This window comes from Entelurus aequoreus, linkage group LG22 (assembly GCF_033978785.1).
Source record: "Entelurus aequoreus isolate RoL-2023_Sb linkage group LG22, RoL_Eaeq_v1.1, whole genome shotgun sequence".
Lineage (NCBI taxonomy): Eukaryota > Metazoa > Chordata > Actinopteri > Syngnathiformes > Syngnathidae > Entelurus > Entelurus aequoreus.
Genome location: NC_084752.1, coordinates 3,406,458 through 3,416,457, shown reverse-complemented (window position 1 = coordinate 3,416,457; position 10,000 = coordinate 3,406,458). Strand labels below are relative to the sequence as shown.

Sequence of the window (10,000 nt, the reverse complement as noted above, 5' to 3'; positions counted from 1 at the left end):
TACTTGGCAAAATGATGACAAAAAGTAATCATTTTACTCAAAAAATGTCACTCTTACAAGAACAACAACAAAATTGGCAATATTGTGATAAAAGTCAGAGTTTTAGATGACACATGTCACCATTTTGCATTAAAAATAAATAATTTTGAATAGGGAAGTCCTTTAGCTGCAGTCTTGTTTTATCATATATTGCTGCCTTTGCACCTGTCAACGTTTACTTTTGTATGCACATTAAATCAACTGAAAATCCTGACTTTGGAGCAATGTTCACAGACTCTAGTATTTGGCTCTCTATTAGATGCAATGGTTTTCCGTATTGGGACCATGATTTATGTCATCACTTGTTCACCGGTCCTCATATGGAAAGTACTTTTCCTTGTTGATGTCTCAAGAAGGGTAGAAATACAAGAAAACACACACACACACACACACACACACACACACACACACACACACACACACACACACACACACACACACACACACACACACACACACACACACACACACACACACACACACACACACACGTTCTTCTATTTGTTACCTTCTTGAGACCTCCGAAAAATGTCTACCTCTAGTATTATAATAAGTCGTCCTTTTACTCAACGCAAGTCAAAATTTTACAAGTAAAACTGCACATTTGTGCAATATTATGATAAAAGTTGGAATTTTACTCAATAACAGTCGTAATTTTACAAGAAAAGCTTAACATTTTGGCAATTTTGTGAAAAGAGTCATAATTTTACTTGACAAAAGTCACAATTTTATGACACAACTTTGAAAATTTTGGCAATATTATAATAATAATCAGAGATTTACTTGGCAAAATGATGACAAAAAGTAATAATTTTACTCAAAAAATGTCACTCTTACAAGAACAACTACAAAATTGGCAATATTGTGATAAAAGTCAGAGTTTTAGATGACACATGTCACCATTTTGCATTAAAAATAAATAATTTTGAATAGGGAAGTCCTTTAGCTGCAGTCTTGTTTCATCATATATTGCTGCCTTTGCACCTGTCAATGTTTACTTTTGTATGCACATTAAATCAACTAACAATCCTGACTTTGGAGCAATGTTCACAGACTCTAGTATTTGGCTCTCTATTGAATGCAATGATTTTCCGTATTGGGACCATGATTTATGCCCTAACTTGTTCACACCTCCTCATATGGAAAGTACTTTTCCTTGTTGATGTCTCAAGAAGGGTAGAAATACAAGAAAACACACACACACACACACACACACACACACACACACACACACACACACACACACACACACACACACACACACACACACACACACACACACACACACACACACACACACACACACACACACACACACACACACACACACACACACGTTCTTCTATTTGTTACCTTCTTGAGACCTCCGAAAAATGTCTACCTGCTAGTATTATGATAAAAGTCGTAATTTTACTCAACGCAAGTCAAAATTTTACAAAAAAAACTGCACATTTGTGCAATATTATGACAAAAGTTGGAATTTTACTCAATAACAGTCACAATTTTACAAGAAAAGCTTAAAATGTTGGCAATTTTATGTAAAGAGTCGTAATTTGACTCGACAAAAGTCACAATTTTATAAGAAAACTTTAAAATTTTGGCAATATTATGATAATAATATGAATTTTACTTGGCAAAATTATGAGAAGTCAGCTGTTCACCTGGCGGGTTTTTTGAATAGGGAAGTCCTTCTTTAGCTGCCGTCTTGTCTGATCATATATTGCTGCCTTTGCACCTGTCAATGTTTACTTTTGTATGCACATTAAATCAACTAAAAATGCTGACTTTGGAGCAATGTTCACAGACTCTAGTATTTGGCTCTCTTTTGGATGCAATGGGACCATCATCACTTGTTCACCGGTCCTCATATGGAAAGTACTTTTCCTTGTTGATGTCTCAAGAAGGGTATAAATACAACACACACACACACACACACACACACACACACACACACACACACACACACACACACACACACACACATTCTTCTATTTGTTACCTTCTTGAGACCTTCGAAAAATGTCTACCTCTAGTATTAGGATAAAATTCGTAATTTTACTCAACGCAAGTCAAAATTTTACAAGAAAAACTGCACATTTGTGCAATATTATGATAAAAGTTGGAATTTTACTCCATAACAGTCGCAATTTTACAAGAAAAGCTTAAAATGTTGGCAATTTTCTGAAAAGAGTCGTAATTTGACTCGACAAGAGTCACAATTTTATAAAAAACTTTAAAATTTTGGCAATATTATGATAACCATCGGAATTTTACTTGGCAAAATTATGACAAAAGTCAGCTGTTCACCTGGCGGGTTTTTTCGGGGATGAATAGGGAAGTCCTTCTTTAGCTGCAGTCTTGTTTTATCATATATTGCTGCCTTTGCACCTGTCAATGTTTACTTTTGTATGCACATTAAATCAACTAAAAATCCTGACTTTGGAGCAATGTTCACAGACTCTAGTATTTGGCTCTCTATTGGATGCAATGGGACCATCATCACTTGTTCACCGGTCCTCATATGGAAGCTACTTTTCCATGTTGATGTCTCAAGAAGGGTAGAAATACAAGAACACACACACACACACACACACACACACACACACACACACACACACACACACACACACACACACACACACACACACACACACACACACACACACACACACACACACACACACACACACACACACACACACACACACACACACACACACACACGAGAGAGAGTCTTCCTGTCATCCACACATCACTATACACCACCACGACTTGCAATCGTCTTCTCTCGCCGGTTGCCATGGAAACAGCTCTCCTCCCCGCGCCCGTACGTGCACACATGGTGATGTAGACTTGTACCTGCTCGATACGCGCGTGTGAAACAGCAGCACACGATGATATGAATACGAGAGTGTCTCCTCACTCAATAACACAGGTGGCGAGTATTGCTTCCCCGAGCTTGTAATTAGTCTGCCGCTGTGATCCACCGCTTCAATTCAAAGGCTTTAGTGCAGGGTTGGACATCTTGAAGGACTAGCCATGCGGTATTGCAATAAACATACAGTGTTACTACAAAATAAAGCGATGTAGCAGCAATGGCTGCCATCAAGTCAACCTGCTAAGGTGGAGAACTTGACACATTTCACCAGCTCAGATCGGACCTTTGACCTTGGCTTTAACGTGACGTACTATTTTCAGGCTACATTGTTGACGCCTCTCAACTCTGAACAGTCATTTTATTGTGATTACAGTTTAATATTAAAGACGTGTAATCACATGTTTTACTTTTTATGACTGGTTAAGAGTGACAGTTTGACCCTTGAACAGATTTTCCCCCCATTGTTCCCCCTGAGAAAAAAGACCTGTTTACGCAAAATTAGAGTGCTTTTTTTTTTTTTACACTTGCAAGGCAAGAAAAAAATTTTTTTTTATACACATATATAATATACAGTATATACAAAATTATCATTATATAATTTTTTTTTTTTTTTTTTTTTTTTTTTACATATACATAAATAAATACAAAATTGTCATATATATTAAATTAAAAATGGTCATCAGGTTGTAATGGTAGTTTAAAAACAAAACAAAAACCGATAAAAAATTAAAGCTGCAAGCAGCGTTGGTCGGGCCCGCATATTTGGCAGGTGCTAGTCCTAAGTGTCCAAAAACTTTTGTCTACTGTTAGTCCTAAGTGTCCCAATACTTTTGTTGACATCAGCGCAGTGGTACAGTGGTTCTATTAAGGCTCGTAAAATCACAGCAGCATTATCAGCGCAGCGGTTTCTTTGAAGGCTCGTAAAATCAAAACTGTAGCACTTATCCAAACTCTTTGAGTATCCGTCAATCAGAAAGGTTCAATCTCACTCCTGTAGTAGTTTGAAGCCGAAACGACAAACGCGCTCAGAGGAGATAATGTTTGATGTTTGGTGACCGGTTTTAACAAAAATGTAGTTTTGAAGGAGGGATTGCAAACTTCCTGTTGATTTTTGCTGAAGGGTGTCAATCTATGAAATGTAGGTCTAAGTGAGACCTACATAGAGGTTTTTGTTTCATGTCTCTAAGACAAGCAGTTTTGTCTGTGTTTTCCTCTGAGGAGCAGTTTTGTCTCTGTTTTATTCAAAAATTGCGCCAGAGCGCTAATTTGAGTTTTGGGGTTCGTTTTTTTTTTTATTAGATCGCAATTTCCACCAGTCCTGATGTGTGTGAAAAGTTTGGTGACTTTTGAAGTATTTTAAGGGGGTCAAATTACAGCTCAAAGAGGCAAAAATGAGTGTTTTTAGTACATTTTTGTCTAGAAGGGGAAATTGCCAACTTCCTGTTGGTTTTTGCCTGAGGATGTGAAATTATGAAATGTAGGTCTAAGTCAGACCTACATAGAGGTTTTTGTTTCATGTCTCTACGACCTTCCTAGTGGGAGTTACAGGCAGTTTGTTTTTGTTTTTTCCCTAGGGGGCGCTAAAGCGCAATTTAGATTTTTGGGGTTAGGTTTTTTTTTACTAAAGTGTTTGGGGCACGTTTTTCTGTGTGTGTGTAATTTGGTGAGTTTTGAAGCATGTTAAGGGGGGCAAAGTAGTGTGCAAAGCTGCGGAATAATAATAATAATAATAATAATAATAATAATAATAATAATAAAACCTTACAATAACAATAGGTCCTTTCGTTCCAATGCAAAAGGACTCCCGTTGGGATTCCTTTTACATTGGGCCGTGCGGGCCCTAATAAAATGATCATAATACAGTAAATTACAGACAGTATAAATCCTCCACATGGAAACCACAAATGAAAATAAATAGTATTTAAAGAAGTGAAAATTATTTCCTCCACCTCTTATTCATACATTTACGACCTAGCTTTCTTGTCTTATTTGAATATATTATGAATAGCCTTTATCTCACGTATACATATAAATGCAATAAAAGTGAGGGCATTGCCAACAAATAGGTAAATAAATACCCAAATAATACAAAAAAAACCTGTTCCATAGTTCAACTCCACATACAGAAACCCCAAAGCTTCGTGTTGTGCGTTTATTACGTATTTTGAGAATATCTAAAATTACATCCTCCCTCCCAACGAGTCATTTTTAAATATTTCGTTTTTCGCTTCCACTGTTAATTTGTAGTCTCAAAAGATCTTAAAATGCTATTGCTTTAATGTAAGAAAAATGTATTAGCGTGATCATACATCCTGGCTTATAAATAGTTATTCTATTTCTATTTCCATTGTTCCCTGTGGGGAAAATGACCATTTCACAGGAAATAGTCTTTAATGTGTAAGGAAAAAAATGCATATTATGGTGGTTAGCATCTTTCTACACACGTAATGACGCAGCTTTGCAACTTGTCATCAGATTTAAAAACATTACAACTAGGGATGTCCGATAATGGCTTTTTGCCGATATCCGATATTGTCCAACTCTTTAATTACCGATATCAACCGATATATGCAGTCGTGGAATTAACACATTATTATGCCTAATTTGGACAACCAGGTATGGTGAAGATAAGGTACTTTTTAAAAATAAAAATAAAATAAGATAACTAAATTAAAAACATTTTCTTGAATAAAAAAGAAAGTAAAACAATATAAAAACAGTTACATAGAAACTAGTAATGAATGAAAATGAGTCAAATTAACTGTTAAAGGTTAGTACTATTAGTGGACCAGCAGCACGCACAATCATGTGTGCTTACGGACTGTATCCCTTGCAGACTGTATTGATCCATCCATCCATCTTCAACCGCTTATCCGGAATCGGGTCGCGGGGACAGCAGCTCCAGCAAAGACCCCCAGACTTCCCTCTCCAGAGCAACATTTGCGACTTCCTCCTGGGGAATCCCGAAGCGTTCCCAGGCCAGAGAGGAGATGTAATCCCCCCATCTGGTCCTTGGTCTGCCGCGGGGCCTCCTCCCAGTGGGACGTGCAACGAGGACCTCCCTAGGGAGACGCTCGTGAGGCATCCGCACGAGATGCCCGAACCACCTAAGCTGGCTCCTTTCCAAGCGAAGGAGCAGCGGCTCTACTCCGAGTCTCTCTCGGGTGACTGCACTTCTCACCCTATCTCTAAGGGAGATGCCAGCCACCCTTCTGAGGAAACTCATTTCGGCCGCTTGTATCCGCGATCTTATTCTTTCGGTCATTACCCACACTTCATGACCATAGGTGAGAGTAGGAATGTAGATAGCTCGGTAGACCGAGAGCTTTGCCTTCTGGCTCAGCTCCCGTTTCGTCACAACAGTGCGGCAGAGAGACTGCAATACTGCCCCAGCTGCTCCGATTCTCCGGCTGATTTCCTTCTCCATCTTTCCCTCACTCGTGAACAAGACCCCGAGATACTTAAACTCCTCCACCTGGGACAGAGTCCTGTCCCCCACCCGGACTGTACAAACCATCGGTTTCCTGCTGAGAACCATGGCCTCAGATTTGGAGATGCTGATCCTCATTCCAGCCGCTGAACACTCGGCTGCGAACCGATCCAGTGAGAGCTGAAGGTCACGAACCGAAGGTGCCATCAGGACCACATCATCTGCAAACAGCAGTGACGCAACCTTTAGCCCCCCGAGACGTATACCCTTTCCGCCATGGCCACGACTCCGCCTAGAAATCCTGTCCATGAAAATCACAAACAGGATAGGTGACAGAGCGCAGCCCTGGCGGAGACCAACCCCCACTGGAAACGGATCCGACTTACATCCAAGCACCCGGACACAACTCTCGCTTTGGTTGTACAGAGATTGGATGGCCCTCAACAGGGTTCCCCTCACTCCGTACTCCCTCAGCACCTCCCACAAGATCTCCCGAGGGACGCGGTCATACGCCTTCTCCAAATCCACAAAACACATGTAGACTGGATAGGCATACTCCCAGGCCCTCTCCAGGATTCCCGCAAGCGTAAAGAGTTGGTCAGTTGTTCCACGACCAGGACGGAATCCACATTGCTCCTCTTGAATCTGAGGTTCGACTATCGGCCGGACCCTCCTTTCCAGTACCTTGGCGTAAACTTTCCCAGGGAGGCTGAGTAGTGTGATACCCCTGTAATTAGCACACACCCTCTGGTCCCCCTTTTTGAAAAGGGGAACCACCACCCCAGTCTGCCACTCCCTCGGCACTGTCCCAGACTTCCACGCAATGTTGAAAAGGCGTATCAACCAAGACAGCCCATCAACACCCAGAGCCTTCAGCATTTCTGGACGGATCTCGTCAACCCCCGGAGCTTTGCCACTGTGGAGTTGTCTAACTACCTCAGTGACTTCACTCCGAGAGATCAACGTCGATCCCCCATCATCCTCAGGCCCTGCTCCTATCAGGGAGGGTGTGTCTGATGTATTTGGGTTCAGGAGTTCCTCAAAGTGCTCTTTCCAACGCCCCACGACTTCTTCACTTGAAGTCAGCAAAGTCCCATCCTTGCCGTACACAGCTTGGATGGTTCCCTGCTTCCCCCTCCTGAGGTGCCGTATGGTCTTCCAGAACAGCTTTGGTGCCGCCCGATAGTCCTTCTCCATGGATTCCCCGAACTGCTCCCACACCCTCTGCTTAGCCTCGTCCACAGCCACGGCCGCTGCCCTTCGGGCCCGCCGGTACCTTGCAACTGCCTCCGGAGTCCCCTGGGATAACATACCCCGGTAGGACTCCTTCTTCAGTCGGACGGCTTCCCTGACCACCACTGTCCACCAGGGTGTTCGAGGGTTACCGCCCCTTGAGGCACCTAAGACCTTCTGGCCACAGCTCGCATCTGCAGCTTTAGCAATAGAGGCTTTGAACATTGCCCATTCCTGTTCAATGTCCCCAACCTCCACAGGGATGGCAGAGAAGTCCCGCCGGAGGTGTGAGTTGAAGTCCTTCCGGACAGAGGACTCCTCCAAACGTTCCCAGTTCACCCGCACTACACGCTTGGGTTTGCCAGGTCTGTCCAGAGGTTTCCCCCGCCATCTAACCCAACTCACCACCAGATGGTGATCAGTTGACAGTTCAGCCCCTCTCTTCACCCGAGTGTCCAAAACATACGGCCTCAGATCAGCTGATACGATTACAAAATCGATCATTGATCTTTGGCCTAGGGTGCTCTGGTACCAGGTACACCTATGAGCATCCTTATGCTTGAACATGGTGTTTGTTATCGCAAGTCCGTGACTAGCACAGAAGTCCAATAACAATCCACCACTCAGGTTCAGATCAGGGAGACCGTTCCTCCCAATCACGCCAGTCCAAGTATCACTGTCATTGCCCACGTGCGCGTTGAAGTCCCCCAGCAAGACTATGGAATCCCCTGCCGGCGCCCCATACAGGACCCCATGCAAGGTATCCAAGAAGGCTGAATACTCTGAACTCCTGTTTGGTGCGTATGCACAAACAACAGTCAGAGTTTTCCCCCCTCCAACCCTAAGGCGAAGGGAGGCGACCCTCTTGTCCACTGGGGTGAACTCCAACGTACAGGCACTCAGCCGGGGACTCGTGAGTATCCCCACACCCGCCTGTGCCCTCACACCCTGAGCAACTCCAGAAGTGAACAAGGTCCATCCCTTGTCCAGGAGTGTGGTTTCAGAGCCCTTGCTATGCGTAGAGGTAAGCCCCACCAGATCCAACCGGTAGCGCTCCACCTCTCGCACCAGCTCAGGCTCCTTCCCCACCAGCGTAGAGACGTTCCACGTCCCGAAAGTCAGCCTCTGCTGCCCCGAATTGGTCCGTCCGGAGCCTCCACTTTCACCGCCATCCACTTGGCAGCGCACCCGACCCCACTGGTTCCGACCGCGGGTGGTGGGCCCACGTGGCAGAGAAGATGGCGTGTCCACGTAGCTTCTTCGGGCTGTGCCCGGCCGGGCTCCGTGGCAAGCCCGGCCACCAGGCGCTCGCTGACGAGCCCTACCTCCGGGCCTAGCTCCGGAGGAGGGCCCCGGGCTTCCTCCGGGCCGGGTAACGCATCCTCTTTTAGTGTAGTTCATGGGGGGTATCGTAACCCTGATGGGGGGGGCATTCGGGTGCTACACCTTGCCCAAGGGTGACCCGGAACTATGTAAGGCAGGGGCGTTCAACTCCCTGAGGCTTAATACAAGCCCACATACCTATTGTGTATTGTGTATTGATATATATTGATATATAATGTAGGAAGCAGAATATTGATAACAGAAAGAAATGGGGGAGGGAGGTTTTTTGGGTTGGTGCACTAATTGTAAGTGTATCTTGTGTTTTTTATGTTGATTTAATTTAAAAAAAAAAACCAAAAAAAAAAAACGATACAGATAAAAAAAAACCCCGATACCGATAATTTCCGATATTACATTTTAACGCATTTATCGGCCGATATTATCGGCAGGCCGATATTATCGGACATCCCTAATTAAAACCTTGCCTGTACAGTAATTACGTGTATGCTGGCAACAGTTTGACCCTGGATCGGATCATTTCTACTTCCATTGTTTCTACCGGGAAAAATGACCATTGTAGACCCAAATCGTCATTAAAAAAAACCCAATACATTCGGCTGGGAAGTCACAAGATACAAGGGGTTCACTTCTTTTTACGCTTCATTTGTCCTACTGTACGTCATCTCTATAGGAACGCTGAAATATTTCCTTTTGCCACGGTGACCAGTGTTTCCCATAAACTGCCAAGATACCTGTGGCGGTGGGGGCGTGGCTATGGGCGTTTTTACCATGACATCATCGAGTAATTTGCATAATTTACTACAATGATATGATTTTCTCTAAAAAGGCTCAAAAAATTTATATTTACTAATTAATAATAACAGTTTTGTTTTAAACGTCCATCCATCCATCCATTTTACAATATAATTACAACACTTTATGTACATATTTATATACAGATTTGAACAATAAGTTATTCACTGAAATATATTTATTAATTGTGGTTCTTACAAAAAATATATCTTATAAAAATATAAAAGCTAAAATGTCTCTTAAAGCTCTGCCCCTTTAATTAGTGCATACTAAATAATTTAACT

The 10,000-nt window shown here is 42.9% G+C and overlaps 1 protein-coding gene across 4 annotated transcripts in view; it reads right to left on the bottom strand.

Moving 5' to 3' along the window:
- Window positions 1-10,000, bottom strand: part of LOC133639491 (endophilin-A1-like) — a 109,054-nt gene that overhangs the window by 33,572 nt on the left and 65,482 nt on the right. The gene's annotated exons all lie outside the window — the stretch shown is intronic.